General features: G+C 33.6%; 1 protein-coding gene across 6 annotated transcripts in view; it reads right to left on the minus strand.

Annotated features, from left to right (window-relative positions):
- LOC148944188 (uncharacterized) overlaps positions 1 to 27,206 on the minus strand; it is a 147,525-nt gene that overhangs the window by 106,199 nt on the left and 14,120 nt on the right. For 3 of the 6 annotated variants that reach the window (XR_016142804.1, XR_016142805.1, XM_089099740.1), the window contains exons 2-3: positions 26,613 to 26,842; positions 14,242 to 14,275 (exon numbers count right to left, since the gene is read on the minus strand). The gene's annotated coding sequence lies outside the window, so the exon portion shown is untranslated. The remainder of the gene's footprint in view (positions 1 to 14,241; positions 14,276 to 26,612; positions 26,843 to 27,206) is intronic. The other 3 variants (XR_016142806.1, XR_016142807.1, XM_089099739.1) reach the window with 1 other exon arrangement.

The raw sequence follows: 27,206 nt of genomic DNA on the forward strand, positions 1-27,206 counted from the left end.
TTAAAATTTTTATTGGATGCATTTAGGGGGGAAGGGAGGCTGGTTACCCTTCAATATCTTTTGACACTTAAAAAGTGAACTATAATTTCCAGTTTCCAATCAAATGAGCCCTCTCTGAAGTTTATACGAGCATTCCTTCCACAAGAACCATATATGCTCCCAGGGAATAACTTATAAACCTTGCCCCTGAAGACTGTAGAGGGAGTGTCCTGCTCAAACATATAATTTCCAGAAATTTCAACTACCTTGAACAAAATGGCTACATCAAAATTTTGATTGGATGTGTTTGGGGGAATGGTGGGCGTGAAAGGGGTGTCAGTTGCCTAAGAATCACTTTCGACTATTAAAAAGGGAACTAACCATTTAAATTTCCAATCGAATTAGCCCTTTCTGAAGTTTCAACGACAACGTTGTCTATACAAAACATTATATGCTTCCAGGGCATAACTTACAACCCTTGCCCTGAGGGCGTGAGAGTGGGGTTAGTTGCCCTCAAATCAAATTTTTCCAATCAAATGAGTCTTTTTTGAAATTTGTACGACAACACCTTACATAAAACCTTATATAACCCCAGGGTACAACTTAAAACCCTTGCCTTAAGGGTTGTGGGGGAGTGTCCTCCTCAAATACATATTTTCTATCTGGAAATCAACTACGCTGAACAAAATGGCTATCTCAAAATTTTGATTGGATGTGTTTGGGGTAAAGATGGGCGTGGGGGGGCTAGTCACCCTCCAATCACTTTCAACTATTAAAAAGCACAATAGCCCTTTGAATTTCCGATTGAATGAGCCTTTTTTGAAGTTTCTAGGACAAAGCCTTCTATCAAAACCTTATATGCCCCCAGGGCATAACATAAAACCCTTGCCCTGAGGGCTGTGGGGGAGTGCCCCCCTCAAAAAAAAATTTTATATTTGGAAATCAACTACGCTGAACAAAATAGCTATCTCAAAATTTTGATTGGAAATGTTTGTGGGAATAATGAGCGTGGGGGGGGGGGCTAGTTGCCCTTCAATCACTTTCAACTATTAAAAATGGCACTAGCCCTTTGAATTTCCAATCGAACGAGCCTGTTTTGAAGTTTCTACGACAACGCCTTCTATAAAAACCTTATATGCCCCCAGGGCATAACCTAAAACCCTTGCCCTGAGGGCTGTGGAGGAGTGTCTTCCTCAAAAACATATTTACTATCTGGAAATCGACTACGCTGAACAAAATGGCCATCTCAAAATTTTGATTGGATTTGTTTTGGGGAATGATGGGTGTGGGGGGATAGTTTCCCTCCAATCTCTTTCGACTATTAAAAAGGGCACTAGAACTCTCGATTTCCAATCAAATGAGCCCCCTTTGAAGTTTCTACGACGACCCCTTCCATATGAAGTGCCTCTGGGGAAAAATTAATAATAAAACATTGGAGCCATATGGCCTTTACTATAGGCAACACTATAGCGTTAGTAGCGTTACGCTAAAATTTCTTAGAACTTTTAAAAAAGCTTCCTTTTGTTTCCTTTTTTTTAATTAAAACAACTTTTTCCACAAAATAAGCTTTTCAAAGAAAAGTAAAGAACTCCATTTAACAAGAAATGAGCAAAAATAAAATAATCTACCAAGTGTGAAACTACCACAAATCAGCATCGATAAATAATGAAACCCAAAACAAACAGAAATTGCAATAATTAACCAATTCAAACTCCAAACAAGCAGAAATTAATATAAGTTGGGCGCAAAACCCCTATGCCTTCCCAGGGCCAGAACAAAATTTGCACTTTACTGAAAAAATATAAATGCTTTTACTTTTATAACTTTAATAAATTAAAAAATATTAACATTTTAGTTACTAAATTTCAGTATATGTATATTAAACTGACAATGCTTATTCATTTGTATTTTTCAGCGTTGATGAGGGGACGGCCCCTTTCATATAGCCTACGGAATAATTTCTGTTCGTTTTAAATGGTAACGTCGTTCCTTACTTTCAGTTAAAAAAAGTTGCTTTTTTTATTTAATTTTTGAACGTTTTTGAATTATGCAGGTTTTGATTTAGAATCACCGTACATGAATAATTAAAACAAAATTTGAATATTAATTTTACTTTTATTTGGTTAAATAACCTTCTCGAAACCTGTTTAATTTTATTTACGAACGTTTTTATTAGCAATAGATATACGTAACTTGCGAATTACCTTACGTAACGAACTTCTATATCCATATATTTTTAATACGTATATTAGAGGGTTCGTCCCCTAGTCAATACCTTGCTCTTTAAGCTAAAGTTCAAATTTTGTTCCAATTCTTTAAAAATGACCCCTTAATCACAAATGCCGTTAATTAGAATAAATAGCTCTTATGAAAGTACTAAATAATCTTTGGCTTAAAGAGCGAGGTATTGACCAAAGGGTGAACCCAATCGTATACGTAATGTTTTCTGTCATTTTAAGTTTTGATGTTGCTCCTTACTTTCAGTTAAAAAACTTGTTTTTTTATATATAATTTCTGATCTTTTTTTAAATAATGCTGGGAAATCCGGCGCCCCCTTCATAACAATGTCCCTTCCCCAATGAAAACTTCCTTCATGGAAAGATCCTACCACATAAACCATGACCCACTCCCCACCCCACCCCAACCCCACTACCAGAAAAAATTGCCCCTGAAAACGTCTGTATGCTTCCCAATAACCAATACTATATGTTAACATTGGATAAAGTTCATAACTTTCAGCTCCCTGGGGATTTCGGGGTATTGAGTCATCCTAAAAGACATATTTATCATATTTTCGACCATGCTGAACAAAACGGCTATCTCAAAATTTTGATCAGGTAACTTCGGGAAAAAAATGAGCGTGGGAGGGGGCCTAGTTGCCCTCCATTTTTTTTGGTCAAAAAAAGGGCACTAGAACTTTTAATTCCCGTTCGAATGAGCCCTCCCACGATATTCTTGGACCACTGGGTTGATACGATCACCCCTGGGGAAAAAAAAACAACAAATAAACACGCATCCGTGATCTTTCTTCTTGCAAAAAATGCAAAATTCCACATTTTTGTAGATAGGAGTTTGAAACCTCTGCAGTAGGATTCTCTGACACGATATGATGGTGTGATTTTCATTAAGGTTCTATAATTTTTAAGGGGTCTTTCCCCCTTTTTTCAAAAATCAGCAAAATTTTCTCAGGTGCTGAACCCAATCATATACGTAATGTGTTCTGTCATTTTAAGTTTTGATGTTGCTCCTTACTTTCAGTTAAAAAACTTATTATTTTTTTATATATAATTTTTGATCTTTTTTTAAATAATGCTGAGAAATCCGGCGCCCCCTTCATAACAATGTCCCTTCCCCCATGAAAACCTCCTTCATGGAAAGATCCTACCACAAAGCCCCTGACACACTCCCCACCCCCCACCCCCACTACCAGAAAAAATAGTCCCTGAAATCGTCTGTATACTTCCCAATAACCAATACTATATGTTAACATTGGGTAAAGTTCATAACTTTCAGCCCCCCGGGGATTTCGGGGGATTAAGTCATCCTAAAAGACATATTTATCATATTTTCGACCATGCTGAACAAAATGGCTATCTCAAAATTCTGATCGGGTGACTTCGGGAAAAAAAATAAGCGTGGGAGGAGGCCTAGTTGCCCTCCATTTTTTGTTCACTTAAAAGGGCACTAGAACTTTTAATTCCCGTTCGAATGAGCCCTCCCACGATATTCTTGGACCACTGGGTCGATAAAATCACCCCTGGGGAAAAAAAACAAATAAACACGCATCCGTGATCTTTCTTCTTGCAAAAAATGCAAAATTCCACATTTTTGTAGATAGGAGCTTGAAACCTCTGCAGTAGGATTCTCTGACACGCTGAATATGATGGTATGATTTTCATTAAGGTTCTATAACTTTTAAGGGGTCTTTCCCCTTTTTTCGAAAATCAGCAAAATTTCTCAGGCGCGTAACTTTTAGGTAGGACTAAACTTGATAAAACTTATATATTTGAAATCAACATTAGAATCTGATTCTTTTGATGTATCTATTGGTATCAAAATTCCGTTTTCAACAGTTTCGGTTACCATTGAGCCGGGTCGCTTCTTACTTACAGTTCGTTACCACGAACTGTTTGATAGTCTTTTCAGGGAAAAAGAAAATAATAATTTAAATCTTTTCGTTTTTTAAGACTTTATAGTTTGGCCTGCTATTTGTATGCTGGAGAAAAATTTTCAGCAATTTTCAACAACATACACCCTTTTAATAATCTGGACACAATTAGTAGTGTTTAATTTAGTTACAGACATCCTTTTGTCGACTAGAAATGGAGAACTGGATGCCCTACGCAAAAAAATCAATTATCCTTCGTCGATAGCATGGGTGCCCTTACGCTATTCCAATTTTTTAACATTTTAGGAGCAGAAACAGTCCCGAATGTTCGAACTAAGTACACTCAGTTGTTCTCGAGACTTTGAAGAGACACGTTGTTGGAAATTGGCATTAACTCACTGCATTTTGATTTAATCTTAAGGAAACATTTAGTTTTAAAACATAAAGGGCAAATGGGAGGGTGGGCGTGGGAGGGTGGGAGGGGAAGGGGGATTAGTTGTCCTCCAATCATTTTCAACTATTAAAAAGGGCATCAGCCCTTTCTATTTTCAATTGAATAAGACCTTTTCAAAGTTCCCACGACAACTCCTTTGATACGAAGTGCCCTGGTCTAATCAACAACAACAACAAAAAAAAGTACTTTTTACACACATCGATCTTTACTATAAAAATGTCAAGCCTTCCAATCACTTTCGACAATTAAAAAGGGCACTAGGCGTTTCGATTTCCAATCGAATGAGCCTTTTTGGAAACGACAAAGTTTCCTAAAAACACCTTATATGCCCCCAGGGCATAAATTACAACCCTTACCTTAAGGTCTGTTAGGGCGGTTGTCATTCTCTAAGACCAAATTCCCAGAACTTTCAACTGCGTTAAACAAAATGGCTATCTAAAAATTTTGATTGGATACGTTTGGGGAAATTGTGGGCGTGAGAGGAGTGGTAGTCACTCTCCAATCACTTTCAATTATTAAAAATGGCCCAAGCCCTTTCAATTTCCAATGAAATGCGCCCTTTTGAAGTTTCTATGACAAAACTTTCAATAAAAATCTTATATGCCCCCAGAGCATAACTTACAACCCTTGCCCTGAGTGCTGGGGGGCGGACGTCATTCTCAAAGGTCTAATTTCCAGAACTTTCAACTACATTGAACAAAATGGCTATCTGAAAATTTTGATTGGATGTATTTGGGGGAATAGTGGGTACGAGATGGGGTTTAGTAACCTTTCAATCCCTTTCAACTATTAAAAAGGGCACTAGCCCCCTCAGTTTCAAATTGAATGAACCCCTTTTTAAGTTTTGCGACAACTCTATCTATAAAAACCTCATATGCCCCCAGGGTAGAACTTACAACCTTTCCCCTTGGGGCTCTGGGGGGTTTGTCATCCTTAAATACATAATTCCCAGAATTTTCAACTGCGTTGAACAAAATGGCTATCTCTAAACTTTGATTGAATGTTTTTGGGGAAATGGTGGGCGTAAGAGGGGGGGTTAATTACTCTCCACTCACTTTTGAATATTAAAAAGAGCAATTTAAATTTTCAATCAAATGAACCCTTTTTAAAATTTCTATAACGACTTTCTATATAAACTTAATATGCCCCCAGGGCATAACTTACAACCCTTGCACGCACTGAGGGCTCCGAAGGGGTAATCATCCTAAAAGACCTAATTTCCAGAACTTTCATCTACGTTGAACAAAATGAATATCTCAAAATTTTGATTGGATGTGTTTGGGAGAATGGTGGGCGTGAGAGGGGCATTAGTCGCTCTCTAATCACTTTCAACTATTAAAAAAGGCAATAACCCTTTCAATTTCCAATTGAATGAGCCCTTTTGAAGATTCTACGCTTTCAATAAAACCTTATAAGTCCCCAGGACATAAGCTAAAACCCTTGCCCTGAGGGCTTTCGGGGGGGGGGGAGGGCTTGTCAACCTTAGAGACCTATTTTCCAAAACTTTCAACTACGTTGAATAAAATGGTTATTTAAAATATTGATCGGATGTGTTTGGAGAAAAGATGGGCGTGAGAGGGGGGTTAGATGCCCTCAAACCAGTTTCGATTATTATAAAGGGCACTAGCGCTTTAAATTTCCAATCGAATGAGCCGTTTTTCAAGTTTCTACGACAAAGATTTCAATAAAACCCTTATATGCCCCCAGGGGATAACTTATAACCCTTGCCCTGAAGACTGTGGGGGGATTGTCCTGCTCAAAGGTATAATTTCCTGAACTTTGAACTGCGTGGAACAAAATGGCAATCTCAAAATCTTTATTGTATGTGTTTGGGGAAATGGTGGGCGTGGAAGGGGTGTTAGTTGCTTTCCAATCACTTTCGACTACTAAAAAGAGCACTAGCCATCTCAATTTCTAATCGAATGAGCCCTTTTTGAAATTTCTACGACAACGCGTTATATAAAAACCTTATATGCCCCCTGGGCATAACTTACAACCGTTGCCCTGAGGGCTGTGGGGGGGTTGTAATTTCCAGAACTTAAACTACGTTGAATAAAATGGCTATCTCAAAGTTTTGATTAGGTGTGTTTGGGGACAAGGTGGGCGTGAGAGGCGGGTTAGTTGCCCTCCAATAACTTTTGATCCAATAACTTTACCTCCTTTAAAGAGAGCTATCACACGCGACAATTATGACGTTGAGGAAATACTCCTAGTTGAAATGACCTATTAATCAAATCAAATAACCTACCAAACGTCTAAATACCACAAATCAGCATTGATAAATAAATGAAACCCAAAACGAAGAGAAATTACAATAAATAACCGAGTCAAACTCAAAATGAGCAGACATTAACATGAGTAGGGCTCGAAACCCTTATGCCTTTCCAAGGCCAAAACGTAATTTACCATTTACTGAAAAAATACAAATGAATGTGCATTGTCAGTTTAGTATGCATATACTGATATTTAGTAATCAAAATGTTAATATTATTTAATTTTTTAAAGTTATAAAAGTAAAAAAAATTATATTTTTTCAGTTAAGTGCAAGTTATGTTCTGGCCTTGGGAAGGCATTGAGCCCTACTCATGTTAATTTCTGCTCGTTTTGAGTATGTAAAAGTTTGCTAAAGTTTGCCAAGTTTATAAATGGTCGTAAATGGCGGAAAACAACGACTTTCGTCCAAGTGTAGTAAAATGTTTCTGTTGTAATATATATTACTCCGAACAATTTCTTCAAGTTATGTCAGGAGTAATGTAATGTATTAGAAGAGAAAGAAAAACAAAGGAATGGAGAAGAAAAGTGAATGAAAATGTCTTATGCCAAATTTTCACAGATTGTTCTTTACGTCACCGACAATCCTCGTGTTACGCTTCGCGTAACACGCGGAAAAAACTTGGGATATGGTGCATTTTTTTTTTTGTCTTTGGTACATTTTTCATGCAATTTGTGGTACATTTTGTTTTGAAGTGTTGGTAACACTGATGCCTGTTATGACTAACAACCACTTCTACCGCGCAGTCGTAAAATAATCGATGTTTTCTCTCTTTTTTGGAAACATCTTAGTGAAAAAGGATCAGGGCTGCCACTGTCAGTAGGATTTTACTAGATCTAGTAAAAAAACAAAATCTAATAAATTTAGAGGTTGTAGTAAATATCCTGAAATCTAGTAAAAAATCATGATTACATGTGATCTATGAATACATGTGATAATGGTTCATGTAATCATAAAATCTATGAAGATAAGAAAACTTTTGGTATCTTTCATGGATTCAGGGAAAAAATTAGGGTCTATTCATTACATAATCTGATTTCGATTACGTTAGATATTATGGCTACTATTGCTCTCATTTTTGCGATCTTGCGTCAACTCCAATGCTTAAAGTTCTCTACTTTTCTCTTGAATTAATTAAAAAAAAAAATTTCCGAAAAGTAAGTTTTTCAAAGAAAAGTAAAGGCCATTTTAAACTTAATTTCAGCAGTTACAAATACCTTTTAAAATTCAAACTCAAAACAACCAGAAATTACTATTAAAGAATAAATGAAAGCCAAAACGAACAGAAATTAAATAAACAATCATAGCAAAAACATACAACAAGTAATAGTATAAATGAAACTTAAAACGAACAGAAATAAAAAAAAACAATCAATGCAAACGAACATACAATAGATATTAATGTAAATTAATAAATAAATCTTAAAACGAGTGAAACTTAAATTGAATATACAAATCAAGCTTTGAAACGAACAAAAATCACTACAAACAAGAGTATGACCTCCTTCTCTCACTGTAAAAGTCTAAAACTTACTGCGTTATTGGCACTTTGCTGAAAACCAATTTTGTGACAAATGTTTTCTTTTGTGCTTAATATTGAAAATAAACATTAAAATTATATTAACATTCTGAACTGATGAGCTATCAGCAATTGATATCATTATACATCAAATATTTACCTTAATTTATTAGCTCTTTTTAAGGTTGTTAAAGACGAATATAGTTTCACTACAAACAAGTGTTTGGATACTACATCCTTTCCGAACTGTAAATAAAAACCAAAAGCTTACTGCGTCATTGGCGCTTAACTGAAAACGCTTAACTTAAATTGAATATGCAAATCAAGTTTGAATCGAATAAAAATAACTACAAACAAAAGTTTGGGTATCCCCTCACTTCAGAAGCCTAAAACCTACTGCGTCATTGGCGCTCTACTGAAAACGAATTATATTACAAATGATTTCCTTTGTACCTAATATTTAAAATATATATTCAAATTACAGTAAAATTTTGAACTGGTGAGCTTTCAGCAATTAATATCATTATGCATCAAATATTCAGTTTAATTTATTAGTTCTTTCAAAGATTGGTCAAGACAAATATAGTTTCACTACAAACAAAATTTGTAACTGTAAAAACCTAAAGCCTTCTGCGTCATTGGCGCTTATCTGAAAACAAATTATATTACAAATATTTTCTTTTCGAGTTCTTACAGCATTGAAAATAAAAAAACAAAACAAATACAGTGAAATAGATTCTTGAACTGACGAATCTTTCAACAATTAATTTCATTATACATCAAATATTCAATTTTATGTTGTTTATACTTTCCAAGACTGTTAAAGACACATATAGTTTTCAGTAAAGCGCCAATAACGCAGTTGGTTTTAGACTTTTACAGTGAGAGGAGGTCATTCCCAAACTCTTGTTTGTAGTGATTTTTGTTCGTTTCAAACTTGATTTGCATATTCAATTTAAGTTTCACTCGTTTTAAAAATTATTTATTAACTTACATTAATATCAATTGTATGTTTGTCAGCATTGATTGTTTATTTAATTTCTGTTCGTTTTAAGTTTCATTTATGCTTCAATAAGAAAATATTTTATTTTCGTTTTAAGCTTGATATTCATATTCAATCTAAGCACTAGCTAAACGTGCCCCCCGGGTACAACTTATGATTAATTATATATATAATTATTATAACAAATGATTAATTAGCTATAAAACGAAGTATATTACAAATATTATGTTGGTACAACATGTGTCGACCCCGGAGTTTTTGTTACCTGACCTTTAAACTTTTTTTTTAATAAAATGGCTACCTCAAAATTTTTATCTGATGCATTTAGGGCATGGAGAGGGGAGAGGGCTAGTTGCCCTCCGATCTCTTTTGCCTCTTAAAAAGTGAACAAGAACTATCAATTTCCGATCAAATGAGCCCTCTCCGAAGTTTATACGAGCATCCCTTCTAAAAGAACTATATATGCTCTTAGTGCATTACTCATAACGCCTGCCTCTATAAAAAAATTTTCAAGAGTATTATTCCGTTATCTGGGATTGCTTCTCGTGTAGTACACATCTCAAAATGAAGTAACTTGTTCTTAGGTTATCGAGTAGAGTACATGACTGGGTTATCCCCTGCGATTTAACTCGGGCTACCAAGAAATGAAAAAAGTAGGTCCCTTCAGTCAGGATTCTACACTAGTGAAAATTTTAAATTCAGATGAGGCCAATTTGGACGGCTAAAGTCTTTTAAATGTGACTTTTGTGAATCGTGGACCTAGTTCAACTTGAGGTGCACTTTTTAATTGAAAACTAAACCGGTAGCTGAAAACATCATTTCCGTTTTGAAGGGACATAGATTGTATTGGTTTTTGATTCCCTTGAAAACTGAACGAGAGAGAATCTGAGAAAAATCATTTAAAAAAACGTCCTAAATTAATTGCTTTAAAAATCGCCAAAAATCTTTCTAGGCATCTTATCTTGAATTAAAGTTTAGCCCGAATAGCGTTTCAAAACTGACATGGAACATCCACTTAAAAACGCAAAATTGAAGGGTATAATTTTTAAACCTAATAACAGAAACTGGGGGACAAATTTCAAAAGACGTCACCGTCAGACAAACCTCAGATTCTAAGCACTCCCTCGTCCTAACTACTTTGTGAATATGAGTTTAAACTTTTTTTGTTTTTCATTGTTTTTTACTTTTTCAATATATCTGAATTCTATGACCTGAAGACTATAGATAAATTTAAAGCCAGGCATCGCCACCAGAATCCAGACTTCCAGACTATTGTTTGACCTCTTTAATATGCCTCATCTGGAATATAAAGCCTATCCATTAGTACAACCACGTAATCCGAAAAAAGGGATTTTTGAATTTTTTAGGTTTCTGTAATTTTCAATCATACTATGACAGAAGAAATCCAAAAAAAATCTGGGAACAAGACATTTAGTTTATTTTAGTAGTTATTAAAATTTAGTAAAACAAAGTTTCCGATTTTAGTAAACAAAATTTCAGTCGGGTTGCAACACTGAAAAGGATCCTTTTTTACTAAGACGCTTCCAAAAAAGAGAGAAAACAACGATTATTTTTGGAATGCGCTGTAGAAACAGGTTTAACAACTTTTCGATAAATCAATGTGTCCCTTGAGCATCCAAAGATATGTCATTTTCAGCCAAATTATGTCCATATTTTGTCTATAGTTTGTCCATAATTTTGTCCAAGTTCATTAATTGTTCAAGCAATAGAAGTTGCAAAGGTAGGCCTAGATATTTAAATAAATTTACTAGGCTATCCCTAATTTGAGCAGAATATAATTTGCAAAAAATCTGACAGTAAAAAGATCCTAAAACTGCAATTTAAAATATTACGTCCACTAAAAATATTAAACGGGTGAAGCGACCAGAATGATAATTGTGAGGGGAATGGAAGGTGAATACGTTTGAGGTGGTATGACAAATACAATCCTCAGATAAAAAAGAAAAGAACTTAATTTTTACCAACCGAATGAAACAAAAATTTAAACGGTAAGAATTCCTGGCAAAAAGATCAATTCCTTTAATATATCATGCATTCAACTATTAGGCATTATACATTAATAAAGTATGTCCAAAACCAAAAATAGCAAAAGAAAAAAAAACTGTAACTTATGATTTGGCTTTTTTAAAACAATTCTCTTTTAGAAGTTCAACTTCAAAATCCAGAACCCAACTCAACGTTTTTAAAAAGCTTCAAGTATAATTCTTGGCTAATTTGTTAAGATTTTCTTGACCACGAATGATGTAAATATAAGAATCTTATAGAATACGGAATGGTGCATTCGAAATGGTTTAATCTAAATTATGAAAAGATATACTTTTGTGAACATATGAAGAACCGTCTATACTCTATATATACCTAATGGCGTTATAAAACGAACTGCGTATTTTAAATACCTTGGGATTGTAATAGATGAAACTCTATCTTTTAAGGAACATTTTACTTTCACTAGCAAAATTTTGGCAAGAAACCTCGGTATAATGAACAAACTCCAACATTGTTTTCCTAAGTCTGTCCTTCGCCATCTTTATTTTTCTTTAATACACCCGTATATACTTTATTGTTCAAGTATTTGACTCTCTACTTTTTCTTCTACCCTAAAACCAATAAGAGTTCTACAAAATCATGCAGTAAGAATTTTAGCCAGTATATCTCCACGTATGTCTGTTCGAGAAATTTACCCAACTTTAAAAATTTTGCCGGCTGCAGGCCTTCGTGAATTCTATGTATTGTGGTTTATTTTGGACTGCAGCAGGATGTTCAGCCTCGTTGTTTTGGTTATTTATTGTCCATTAGGTCTACTGTTCGTTATCATGATACAAGGGGTAGCGCAGACTTCTGTGTACCTATCGGTATATCTTCCAGTTCATGTTTTTCTGTCCTTTATAGAAGTACGCGAAAACGGAATAGTTTGAATTGTGATATTAAGACAATTGGTGACCCCAATATTTTTAGAAAAACCATTAAGGAATTGCTTTTTGCTGAATATGAGTTTTGACTGATTAATTGATTTATTTATTGTGGGGGTTTTGTTGATATGTTGTTCCCAGAGGATGTATAATATATGATATTATTTTGTATTTATTGTTTAGTGTGTTGGTATTAGTGGTGTCGGTGGCCAAGTGTTCTTTGTTTTAAGTATTTTGTTTTCTCTACCTCCCCCACGGACAAGCTTTGCTTTTTAGGGGAGGCAGTAATAATTTTTTGTTGCTATGTTTTTTGTTCAATAAATCGTTCTTCTTCTTCTTAAAATAGTATCGGTCTGGTTTATATGCAAAGTAACCCAGGAGACGAAAATTAACGAACAAGAGAGCAGTAAAAATTATGGTATGTAAAGTAATATTTGCTTGGGATAGTCACTGGAGCTGACACCATGATTGTGTGGTTCTCGGGGGAATTTTGGGCATACAGGGAACAAAATTTTTATCTGGGAAACATATAGATTTTCGGGGAAATCGTCAAAAATTCGGGGATAGTGGAAGCCCTGACTACAGAGTACAACGTCAGCGTTTACTATACCTGTTATGACGGGACAACGCTTCAACAGCGTATGCCTAAAATAATCGCTTTTTTAGTAAAAAAGAGTCTATCTGAAAGATAGAGCTAAAAAGTCAATTATTTTTTTATTTTAGAAATGAAAGTGAGTAGAGATAAGAGCAAAGAACGACATTTAAACAAACGAATTTACCACAAATACGGGTTGTGTTGTTACCCTTCAGACTTCTCTTTTTTCTGAAACCATTTTAGTAAAAAAGGAATTTATTTGAAAGATAGAGTTAAAGATTTAATTATTTTTAGAAATAAAATTAAAGAGCAACGCTAAAACATAATACGAACAAAAATTATTCCGTATATGAGAATTCCCTTTTCCTTATGTTAAATAATTTTATGATAAAATATACTGCTACATAATTTTAATATATAACTATAAAATTTCTTTAGAATTTGACTTGGTGAACTTGGGTAAATTGTAGCATCAACTATTATATTAAATATTCTTTAATTAACTTGGAAGTATGTCAATATATATATATTTCCTTTTAAAATCTTTGTAGCTATCCAAAAAATCCTAAATAAGACATCATTTTGAACGTCAATAATTAACTATACTATATATAAAATTTTGTTATTTCATAAAGTCTTTATTACAAGCGAAAACATACTTTAAAATCAATAATGATTTTAATTATAATTGTAAAAACAATGTGTGAAAATTTTAACTATAAAATCATCCCTTTGTACGAGACAAGCTAACAAGTTAGCAGCCGCACCAGGGGCGGCTAACTCGATAGCCTGTATCGTACAAAAGGACCAATTTATACTTAAAGTTTTGACAAATCGTTTTTTCTTTTATAATAAAAAGCATTATAGATTTCAAAGTATGTTATCGTTTGTAATAAAGATTTTGTGAAGTAACAAAATCTCATATATAGTATATCCAATGATTCACGTTCAAAATGAAGTTTTATTTAGGGTTCTTTTGATAGCTAGAAAGATTTTGAAAAAAAAAGATTTAGTAATTTCACAATTAATAATTAATTAATTTAAAAAAAATTTTTTTAGTAATTTTAGAAGAGGTCGAATATTGAGGGGAGGCCGAAAGTCCGACCTCTATGAATTTGGAGATCTGACATGACAAGGCCCAATTTAATCTATGCCTTGATCCTGATACAAAACCCTGATACAAAAGGTATAATAAATAACTTCTTTGAAATTAACGAAATTTTCCCATTCTCTAACCGCCATATTAAGTGGACCCACCACAAAATAGTCGTTTAACAGAGGAAATCGGCCCCAACTTCCAAGAAACGTTAAATAAATGGGTCTAGCTCAGTAAAAAGTTTGATTGACAGTAAAATTTACTATATTATTTTTAAGTACTTACTCAATACAAGAGTCAAGTGATTATCATCTAATACCTGGAAATGAATGCTAAATGAGACTGCTGCTCAACATGCTATTGAACGAAGTTAAATATTCTATACGAAATAAGTAATAAATGATTCACAGGAGTTTATTTAAATACTAGCTCTAATCTGCACATGTTTAAAAGAAGAGCAAAACAAAACTTAAAGGAAAATAGGGAACTAACCCACCCCTACGGACCTTAAATCCTCGATGAAAAATAAACTAATTGACCCGCATTTAATCTTGTGTAAACCAAAATGACATCCAGTTAACATTAAACTGTGCACGTAATGAAATGATGCGGACTCATATCAAATGTATATCTTTGTATCTTTGTATCTCTATATCTTTGTATCTTTGTATCTTTATATGCAGGCTGACTCCGCAGTAAGACCCCCCCCCTCTCTCTCGGACATGTGGGTGTACCCCCACATGTCCGAGAGGGGTCTTACTTAAGGAGTTAAGCCTGCATATAAAGATATGTACATATATATATATATATATATATATATTATTATAATATATACCGTCCTGTATATTACATTCACCGCTCTTTTATTAGAATAATAAGAGCGGTGAATGTAAATTATTTATATAATTTATATCTATATATATATATATATATATATATATTAAATTTTACTTAAACCCTCTTAGGAGGGTATATATATATATATATATATATATATATATATATATATATATATATATATATATATATATATATATATATATATATATATATATATATATATATATATATATATATATATATATATATATATATATATATATATATATATATATATATATATATATATATATATATATATTCATGTATATACTTTTAATAGTAAACTATATATGGCAAGCAAAAATAAGAAAACAAAAACAAAAACGCTACAAAATTGTGGTAAAAAGTTCAATTTTCGAAAAGGCATTCCAGGTCTGAAGATACAGACTTGTCCTTTTTTAGTGCCCATGTGGACTTGCTGTATTAAAAATAATATTATAAATATTAATTGTATTGAATTAAATTCAAGCTAAAGTTGATTTAAAATTAATCATCTTCTTTACAAGCTTCTTAGAAATTAAATTTTCCTAGGTTATTTTATGTAGTCCTGAAACACCGCTCAATAGAAAGTCATCCGTACGTGTCTGCGAAGACATCTACTTTTTCATTTGTTCGGATGAGGATTGTGACGCTTGCTTAAATGTTACTTGGGAAAGAAAACAGAAAGACGACGAACTTTGGGAAAAAACTAGAAACAATCGTTAAATATGTTCTATCTTTGGGGGGGGGGGGCATGGCCAAAAGTCACCCTGTGTATCAGAACTGATTAACTTTTTTGTAATTGCTAAAAATTTCTTACCCTCAACTCCCCATCAACTTTAATATCAAGTCGTCTGTAGTAGAATTCAACTTAATCAATCATTATTGTAGCATACACCACAGTGATATAATCTCAATTCAAACGACACATCTATTTTTTATTGCTAAATATTCCACTTCTAAAGAAAGGACAAAATTTATCGCTTTAAATATAATTGAAGGCTGTGTGATATTTTCAGCCGAAATCTAACCCTCTGCTGTATTAGCAACAACTGTTTATCAGAAATGTTTTAGCCGGCATGCTTTCGGCCTTTCTTCTTGATCTATAAGCTGTTATTTACGAGAAGAGCTTATGCAATACATACGTCTCATACTTAGGAATTTTTTTTTACTTGTAAATTAGAGCTAGGAACTCAGTAGCAGACTTTTCTTCCAATATACATTTTGTTCTTTTATCTAAAACAATGAATAGGATTTCACATATTTAAAAAGTGAGTAATTGAGTGAGTAAGAAGTGTAAATGATCAATAAGATTGTAAATCGATAGTCAGCTCGATCGTGATGATTTATGGGACTCGCCTTTTGCCGGATTTAACGCTGAAATATTGCTGAATTTGAAGTCCAGACTAGTTTTATGAGTGCTAGTTTTGTCGACTGCCAAAGTTCGTCAGAATCGAAAAGCCAGAATCGAGTCTATAAGCCAGATATTGAGAAAGAACAAAAACCGCAACCTGTATGTTTACTATCTCTATAAAGTATTATTCGTGAGCTGGCTAGCAAACTTGCTTTGATTTCCATCTGACATTCGCGATGAGCGGAAAGCAGCTTGACCGATATTTACGGGGAGACAAGAATTGGCTATATATGCTATGCTTTACCCCCCACCCCCTAATGTGCAAATATATAGACCAAAATTGTTTCTAAAATATTATATATTCATCCTTTTTTATTATATATTCATCCTATAACATGGAAGTACCTAAATTTGTAATAATTTTATCAAGGCATAGATTAAATTGGGCCTTGTCATGTCAGATCTCCAAATTCATAGAGGTCAGACTTTCGGCCTCACCTCAATATTCGACCTCTTCTAAAATTACAAAAAAAAAATTCTTAAAATTAATTAATTATTAATTGTAAAATTACTAAATCTTTTTTTTTCAAAATCTTTTTAGCTATCAAAAGAACCCTAAATAAAACATCATTTTGAACGTGAATCATTGGATATACTATATATGAGATTTTGTTACTTCACAAAATCTTTATTACAAACGATAACATACTTTGAAATCTATAATGCTTTTTATTATAATAGAAAAAACGATTTGTTAAAACTTTAAGTATAAATTGGTCCTTTTGTACGATACAAGCTATCGAGTTAGCAGCCCCTGGTGCGGCTGCTAACTTGTTAGCTTGTCTCGTACAAAGGGATGATTTTATAGTTAAAATTGTCACACATTATTTTTACAATTATAATTAAAATCATTATTGATTTTAAAGTATGTTTTCGCTTGTAATAAAGACTTTATGAAATAACAAAATTTTATATATAGTATAGTTAATTAGTGACGTTCAAAATGATGTCTTATTTAGGATTTTTTGAATAGCTACAAAGATTTTAAAAGGAAATATATATATATATTGACATACTTTCAAGTTAATTAAAGAATATTTAATATAATAGTTGATGCTACAATTTACCCAAGTTCACCAAGTCAAATTTTAAAGCAATTTTACAGTTGTATATCAAAATTATTTAGCAGTAGATTTTACCATAAAATTATTTAACATAAGGAAAAGGGAATTCTCATATACGGAATAATTTTTGTTCGTATTATGTTTTAGCGTTGCTCTTTAATTTTATTTCTAAAAATATTTAAATCTTTAACTCTATCTTTCAAATAAATTCCTTTTTTACTAAGATGGTTTCAAAAAAAAGAAAGAAGCCTGAGGGGTAACAACACTACCCGTATTTGTGGTAAATCTTGTTTGTTTAAATGTCGTTCTTTGCTCTTATCTCTACTCACTTTCATGTCTAAAATTAAAAAAATAATTGCCTCTTTAGCTCCATCTTTCAGATAGACTCCTTTTTTACTAAAAGAGATTATTTTAAGCATACGCTGTTGAAGCGTTTTCCCGTCATAACAGGCATAGTAAACGCTGACGTTGTACTCTGTAGTCAGGGCTTCCACTATCCCCGAATTTTCGGCGATTTCCCCGAAAATCTATATGTTTCCCCGATAAAAATTTTGTTCCCCGAATTCCCAAAATTCCTCCGAGAACCACACAATCATGGTGTCACCTCGAGTGACTATCCCAAGCAAATATTACTTTACATACCATAATTTTTTACTGCTCTCTTGTTCGTTAATTTTCGTCTCCTGTGTTACTTTGCATAAAAACCAGACCGATACAATTTAAGTATAGACGGTTCTTCATATGTTCACAAAAGTATATTTTTTCATAATTTAGATTAAACCATTTCGAATGCAGCATTCCGAATTCTATAAGATTCTTAAATTTACATCATTCATGGTCAAGAAAATCTTAACAAATTAGCCAAGAATTATACTTGAAGTTTTTTAAAAACGTTGAGTTGGATTCTGGATTTTGAAGTTGAACTTCTAAAAGAGAATTGTTTTAAAAAAGCCAAATCATAAGTTACAGTTTTGTTTTCTTTTGCTATTTTTGGTTTTGGACATACTTTATTAATGTATAATGCCTAATAGTTGAATGCATGATATATTAAAGGAATTGATCTTTTTGCCAGGAATTCTTACCGTTTAAATTTTTGTTTCATTCGGTTGGTAAAAGTTAAGTTCTTTTCTTTTTTATCTGAGGATTGTATTTGTCATACCACCTCAAACGTATTCACCTTCCATTCCCCTCACAATTATCATTCTGGTCGCTTCACCCGTTTAATATTTTTAGTGGACGTAATATTTTAAATTGCAGTTTTAGGATCTTTTTACTGTCAGATTTTTTGCAAATTATATTCTGCTCAAATTAGGGATAGCCTAGTAAATTTATTTAAATATCTAGGCCTACCTTTACAACTTCTAATGCTTGAACAATTAATGAACTTGAACAAAATTATGGACATACTATAGACAAAATATGGACATAATTTGGCTGAAAATGACATATCTTTGGATGCTCAAGGGACACATTCATTGATCGAAAAGTTGTTAAACCTGTTTCTACAGCGCATTCCAAATATAATCGTTGTTTTCTCTCTTTTTTGGAAGCGTCTTAGTAAAAAAGGATCCTTTTCAGTGTTGCAACCCGACTGAAATTTTGTTTACTAAAATCGGAAACTTTGTTTTACTAAATTTTAATAACTCCTAAAATAAACTAAATTTCTAGTTACCAGATTTTTTTGGATTTGTTCTGTCATAGTATGATTGAAAATTACAGAAACCTATAAAATTCAAAATCCCTTTTTTCGGATTACGTGGATGTACTAATGGACAGGCTTTATATTCCAGATGAGGCATATTAAAGACGTCAAACAATAGTCTGGAAGTCTGGATTCTGTTGGCGAAGCCTGGCTTTAAATTTATCAATAGTCTTCACGTCATAAAATTCAGATATATTGAAAAGGTGAAAAAACAATTAAAAACAAAAAAAGTTTAAACTCATATTCACAAAGTAGTTAGGACGAGGGAGTGCTTAGAATCTGAGGTTTGTCTGACGGTGACGTCTTTTAAAATTTGTCCCCCAGTTTCTGTTATTAGGTTTGAAATTTATACCCTTCAATTTTGCGTTTTTAAGTGGATGTTCCATGTCATTTTGAAACGCTAATTGGGCTGAACTTTAAATTCAGGGTAAGCTGCCTAGAAAGATTTTTAGTGATTTTTAAAGCAATTAATTTAGGATTTCTTTTCTGAACTGATATTTCTCAGATTCTTTCTCGTTCAGTTTTCAAGAAAATCAAAAACCAATACAATCTATGTCCCTTCAAAACGGAAATGGTGTTTTCAGCTACCGGTTTAGTTTTCAATTAAAAAGTGCACCTCAAGTTGAACTAGGTCCACCAAGAAAAGGAAACTTATATAACATACAATATTTAGTTAAAAAAAAAATTGTGTCAATAGTCTTCAGGTCAGGTGAATCATACAAGTTGAAACGTGAGAGGAAAAGTACGTAGTCACGATTCACAAAAGTCACATTTAAAAGACTTTAGCCGTCCAAATTGGCCTCATCTGAATTTAAAATTTTCACTAGTGTAGAATCCTGACTGAAGGGACCTACTTTTTTTCATTTCTTGGTAGCCCGAGTTAAATCGCTGGGGATAACCCAGTCATGTACTCTACTCGATAACCTAAGAACAAGTTACTTCATTTTGAGATGTGTACTACACGAGAAGCAATCCCAGATAACGGAATAATACTCTTGAAAAATTTTTTATAGAGACAGGCGTTATGAGTAATGCACTAAGAGCATATATAGTTCTTTTAGAAGGGATGCTCGTATAAACTTCGGAGAGGGCTCATTTGATCGGAAATTGATAGTTCTTGTTCACTTTTTAAGAGGCAAAAGAGATCGGAGGGCAACTAGCCCTCTCCCCTCTCCATGCCCTAAATGCATCAGATAAAAATTTTGAGGTAGCCATTTTATTAAAAAAAAGTTTAAAGGTCAGGTAACAAAAACTCCGGGGTCGACACATGTTGTACCAAAATAATATTTGTAATATACTTCGTTTTATAGCTAATTAATCATTTGTTATAATAATTATATATATAATTAATCATAAGTTATACCCGGGGGACACGTTTAGCTAGTGCTTAGATTGAATATGAATATAAAGCTTAAAACGAAAATAAAATATTTTCTTATTGAAGCATAAATGAAACTTAAAACGAACAGAAATTAAATAAACAATCAATGCTGACAAACATACAATTGATATTAATGTAAATTAATAAATAATTCTTAAAACGAGTGAAACTTAAATTGAATATGCAAATCAAGTTTGAAACGAACAAAAATCACTACAAACAAGAGTTTGGGAATGACCTCCTCTCACTGTAAAAGTCTAAAACCTACTGCGTTATTGGCGCTTTACTGAAAACTATATGTGTCTTTAACAGTCTTGGAAAGCATAAACAACATAAAATTGAATATTTGATGTATAATGAAATTAATTGTTGAAAGACTCGTCAGTTCAAGAATCTATTTCACTGTATTTGTTTTGTTTGTTTATTTTCAATGCTGTAAGAACTCGAAAAGAAAATATTTGTAATATAATTCATTTTCAGATAAGCGCCAATGACGCAGAAGGCTTTAGGTTTTTACAGTTACAAATTTTGTTTGTAGTGAAACTATATTTGTCTTGACCAATCTTTGAAAGAACTAATAAATTAAACTGAATATTTGATGCATAATGATATTAATTGCTGAAAGCTCACCAGTTCAAAATTTTACTGTAATTTGAATATATATTTTAAATATTAGGTACAAAGGAAATCATTTGTAATATAATTCGTTTTCAGTAGAGCGCCAATGACGCAGTAGGTTTTAGGCTTCTGCAGTGAGGCGATACCCAAACTTTTGTTTGTAGTTATTTTTATTCGATTCAAACTTGATTTGCATATTCAATTTAAGTTAAGCGTTTTCAGTTAAGCGCCAATGACGCAGTAAGCTTTTGGTTTTTATTTACAGTTCGGAAAGGAGGCAGTATCCAAACACTTGTTTGTAGTGAAACTATATTCGTCTTTAACAACCTTAAAAAGAGCTAATAAATTAAGGTAAATATTTGATGTATAATGATATCAATTGCTGAAAGCTCATCAGTTCAGAATGTTAATATAATTTTAATGTTTATTTTCAATATTAAGCACAAAAGAAAACATTTGTCACAAAATTGGTTTTCAGCAAAGCGCCAATAACGCAGTAGGTTTTAGACTTTTACAGTGAGAGAAGGAGGTCATACCCAAACTCTTGTTTGTAGTGATTTTTGTTCGTTTCAAGCTAGATTTCTATATTCAATTTCAGTTTCACTCGTTTTAAGATTTATTTATTAATTTACAATAATATCTATTTTATGTTTGTTTGCATTGATTGTTTTTTTTAATTTTTGTTCGTTTTAAGTTTCATTTGTACTATTACTTGTTGTATGTTTTTGCTGTGATTGTTTATTTAATTTCTGTTCGTTTTGGCTTTCATTTATTCTTTAATAGTAATTTCTGGTTGTTTTGAGTTTGAATTTTAAAAGGTATATGTAACTGCTGAAATTAAGTTTAAAATGGCCTTTACTTTTCTTTGAAAAACTTATTTTTCGGAAAGTTTTTTTTTTTAATTAATTCAAGAGAAAAGTAGAGAACTTTAAGCATTGGAGTTGACGCAAGATCGCAAAAATGAGAGCAATAGTAGCCATAATATCTAACGTAATCGAAATCAGATTATGTAATGAATAGACCCTAATTTTTTCCCTGAATCCATGAAAGATACCAAAAGTTTTCTTATCTTCATAGATTTTATGATTACATGAACCATTATCACATGTATTCATAGATCACATGTAATCATGATTTTTTACTAGATTTCGGGATATTTACTACATCCTCTAAATTTATTAGATTTTGTTTTTTTACTAGATCTAGTAAAATCCTACTGACGGTGGCAGCCCTGATCCTTTTTCACTAAGATGTTTCCAAAAAAGAGAGAAAACATCGATTATTTTACGAATGCGCTGTAGAAGTGGTTGTTAGTCATAACAGGCATCAGTGTTACCAACGCTTCAAAACAAAATGTACCACAAATTGCATGAAAAATGTACCAAAGACAAAAAAAAAAATGCACCATATCCCAAGTTTTTTCCGCGTGTTACGCGAAGCGTAACACGAGGATTGTCGGTGACGTAAAGAACTATCTGTGAAAATTTGGCATAAGACATTTTCATTCACTTTTCTTCTCCATTCCTTTGTTTTTCTTTCTCTTCTAATACATTACATTACTCCTGACAGTACTTGAAGAAATTGTTCGGAGTAATATATAGGCTATTACAACAGAAACATTTTACTACACTTGGACGAAAGTCGTTGTTTTCCGCCATTTACGACCATTTATAAACTTGGCAAACTTTAGCAAACTTTTACATACTCAAAACGAGCAGAAATTAACATGAGTAGGGCTCAATGCCTTCCCAAGGCCAGAACATAACTTGCACTTAACTGAAAAAATATAATTTTTTTTACTTTTATAACTTTAACAAATCAAATAATATTAACATTTTGATTACTAAATATCAGTATATGCATACTAAACTGACAATGCACATTCATTTGTATTTTTTCAGTAAATGGTAAATTACGTTTTGGCCTTGGAAAGGCATAGGGGTTTTGAGCCCAACTCATGCTAATTTCTGCTCGTTTTGATTTTGACTCGGTTGTTAACTGTGATTTCTCTTCCTTTTGAGTTTCATTTATTTATCAATGCTGATTTGTGGTATTTAGACGTTTGGTAGGTTATTTGATTTGATTAATAGGTCATTTCAACTAGGAGTATTTCCTCAACGTCATAATTGTCGCGTGTGATAGCTCTCTTTAAAGGAGGTAAAGTTATTGGATCAAAAGTTATTGGAGGGCAACTAACCCGCCTCTCACTCCCACCTTTTCCCCAAACACATCTAATCAAGATTTTAAGATAGCCATTATGTTCAACGTAGTTTTAAGTTCTGGAAATTTGGTCTTTGAGGATGACAACACCCCCCACAGCCCTCAGGGCAAGGGTTGTAAATTGTGCCCAGAGGGCATATAAGGTTCTTATAGAACGCGTTGTCGTAGAAACTTCAAAAAGGGCTCATTCGATTGGAAATTGAAATGGCTAGTGCCCTTTTTAGTAGTCGAAAGTGATTGGAAAGCAACTAACACCCCTTCCACGCCCACCATTTCCCCAAACACATACAATAAAGATTTTGAGATAGTCATTTTGTTCCACGCAGTTCAAAGTTCAGGAAATTATACCTTTGAGCAGGACAATCCCCCAACAGTCTTCAGGGCAAGGGTTATAAGTTATCCCCTGGGGGCATATAAGGGTTTTATTGAAATCTTTGTCGTAGAAACTTGAAAAACGGCTCATTCGATTGGAAATTCAAAGGGCTAGTGCCCTTTTTAATAATCTAAACTGGTTTGAGGGCATCTAACCCCCCTCTCACGCCCATTTTTTCTCCAAACACATCCAATCTTTATTTTAGATAGCCATTTTATTCAACGTAGTTGTAAGTTTTGGAAATTAGGTTTTTAAGGATGACAACCCCTCCCCCCCCCCCCCGACAGCCGTCAGGGCAAGAGTTTTAACTTATGTCCTGGGGGCCTATAAGGTTTTATTGAAAGCGTAGAAACTTCAAAAGGGCTCATTCAATTGGAAATTGAAAGGGTTATTGCCTTTTTTAATAGTTGAAAGTGATTAGAGAGCGACTAATGCCCCTCTCACGCCCACCATTCTCCCAAACGCATCCAATCAAAATTTTGAGATATTCATTTTGTTCAACGTAGATGAAAGTTCAGGAAATTAGGTCTTTTAGGATGATAACCCCCTCGGAGCCCTCAGTGCAAGGGTTGTAAGTTATGCCCTGGGGGCATATTAAGTTTATATAGAAAGTCGTTATAGAAATTTTAAAAAGGGTTCATTTGATTGAAAATTTAAATTGCTCTTTTTAATAGTCAAAAGTGAGTGGAGAGTAATTAACCCCCCTCTTCCGCCCACCATTTCCCCAAAAACATTCAATCAAAGTTTAGAGATAGCCATTTTGTTCAACGCAGTTGATAGTTCTGGAAATTATGTATTCAAGGCTGACAAACCCCCCAGAGCCCCAAGGACAAAGGTTTTAAGTTCTGCCCTGGGGGCATATAAGATTTTTATAGATAGATATGTCGTAAAGCTTCAAAATAGAGCTAATTTAATTTAAAATTGAGAAGGCTAGTGTCCTTTGTAATAGTTGAAACTGATTAGAGGGCAACTAACCCCCCTCTCACACCCACCATTCCTCCAAACACATCCAATCAAAATTTTCAGATAGCCATTTTGTTCAACGTAGTAGAAAGTTCTGGAGATTAGGTCTTTGAGAATGACATCCCCCCAGTACTCAGGGCAAGGTTGTAAGTTATACCCTAGGGGCATATAAGATTTGTATTGAGTTTGGTCGAAGAAACCTCAAAAGAGCTCTTCTGATTGGAAACTGAAAGGGCTAGGGCCATTTTTAGTAGTTGAAAGGGATTGGAGAGCGACTACCACCCCTCTCACGCCCACAATTTCCCCAAACGCATCCAATCAAAATTTTGAGATAGCCATTTTGTTTAACGCAGTTGAAAGTTCTGGGAATTTGGTCTTAGAGAATGACAACCGCCCTAACAGACCTTAACTCAAGGGTTGTAATTTATGCCCTGGGGGCATATAAGGTGTTTATAGAAAGCGTTGTCGTTTCCAAAAGGGCTCATTCGATTGGAAATCGAAACGCCTAGTGCCCTTTTTAATATTCGAAAGTGATTGGAAGGCTTGACATTTTTATAGTAAAGATCGATGTGTGTATAATGTAATTTTTTTTGTTGTTGTTGTTGTTTAGACCAGGGCACTTTGTATCAAAGGAGTTGTTGTGGGAACTTTGAAAGGGGCTCATTCAATTGAAAATAGAAAGGGCTGATGCCCTTTTTAATAGTTGAAAGTGATTGGAGGGCAACTAATCCCCTTTCCACTCCCACTCCCAATGAAAATTTCCCGTGGACTTGGAATCATTCGTAAATTAAAGCGTTTATTGTTTTTTATTATACTCCGTCTTTTATATTTCTCTCTCATTTTCCCTTATATATGTTACTGTTCGTCTGTGTGGATGTCTACATTTCCTTCTGTACTTGCTTCTGTTCATGTTCTTCATGAGAAAGCGGTAAGAGTTCTCCAGTCGGCTACATACACTCCTGTTGATCTCCTTAAGATTAAAGATATTTATGGTATATCTCTATCTTCGTTGGCATATCAAATCTTCCACGGAGATCTCCCATGTTGTTTTTCTAGACTACTTAAACTAGTAGGAGAATTCAATTTTTATACAGTTCGAAACTGGGAGGATGGGATAATTCCGGCTACTCCCTCGGTTCGTTCAGACTTTGTTCAGGTCGTGACTGTGGGACGTGCTTGGAACTTGGTTCCTGCTGTGATTTGTCAGTCACAAACACTTGGCTCCTTTAAAACACACAAGAAAAGTTTCTTATTAAAGGGAAAAATTGAATAATTTTTAGTTGTTTTATGGCTTTTTTTTGTTTTTTTTTAGGGGGGGTGGTGTTTTTTGTTTTGTTGGATCCTCAATGATGTAGAGAATTCTATTTGGTTATTTATTGTCGGGTGATAGGGTGATTTATCTGGTTCTGGCGCGGGGCGTCTTTAGAATTAGTGTGTCCTCCTCCGCAGTTTGAGTATCTTGCTTTATTAGAGCAGTCCTTTGCAATATATCCATAGGCCTGACATTTATAGCAACGCCTGTAGAGAAAAATGAAAGTCTTCGACTGGAATTCGTTCGTAGCCTATAATAAGCGGAGATTTCATCGCGGAGGCTAGATGCTGCTTGGTCACAAATTTCAGTCTGAACGATCTCATTTTACCGATCTGAGAGGCTTCAGCACAATTATTCACAAGACCACATAGATCCTCCTCACTAAACGTTTGATAATTGAATGAAAAATGAGACTTCCTACAATTTCGACTCAATGAATACATAAAAAAAGAAAAAAAAATGAATCAAACGTTAAAAAAATCCGCAGTATAATAAGCGAATCTATTTTCAAATTAATTTAGAAGCTAGATTACATTATGCTAATGTCTGTTGCTTACCTCTTTTACAAGTTCGCCAAATTAAAATGTAACTAAGCATTGAGGTTTCCAAGTCAAAGTCACAAAAAAAAAAAACACAAAAAGGATAAGAAAACTTATGAATAATGACGTACTTCAACAATTATCTCCTATATTGTTAGTCAAATTGTACAACTAAATTACGTTTAACAGATTTAGAAATTAGACCTTACTGGGTAGAGGGATGGTGACTGATGACCAATTGCCAAAAGAGTGGGCGGCGAGACATGAAGAAGTTGATTTGTAATGTGAGGTGGAAGAACACCAGATTTGGGCTATGAATACATTGAGCGTGTCTGAGACTGTACCATCGGCTGGATACTATTCCTTGATGGTATTCCTCTTTGCATCACCTAATAGGAAGGCTGTACCATTGGTGTTTGATTTTGATCATTTCCACCACCTAGAAAATATCAATTATAATTGATACTCGTTTTCAAATAAATGTCTGCAAATATTATTTATTGATTAAAAACTCATCATAACAAAAAAGACAGAGACAAAGATCGTACAATTCCTTCATTTACAGAAGACAAAAACAAAAGTAAGAAAAATAAAATAAATAAAAGCACAACTAGAAACACTACTAGAGACAAGAAAACGATGAAAAGAATTTTTGAAGAAGAAAGACGAGGATAGAAGAATAAATACCAAAATCCATTTTTGAAAACAGTTTTCAAAAGGGCAATTCACTATTTTTGAAAGGGCAACTTTAAGTTGCCCTTTTACCGTTGTTTGGCGAGGGCATTTTCTAATTTAGTGCTTTC

Source organism: Artemia sp. Qi Xiang Cuo, chromosome 14 (genome assembly GCF_049724085.1).
Source record: "Artemia sp. Qi Xiang Cuo chromosome 14, ASM4972408v1, whole genome shotgun sequence".
Classification (NCBI taxonomy): domain Eukaryota; kingdom Metazoa; phylum Arthropoda; class Branchiopoda; order Anostraca; family Artemiidae; genus Artemia; species Artemia sp. Qi Xiang Cuo.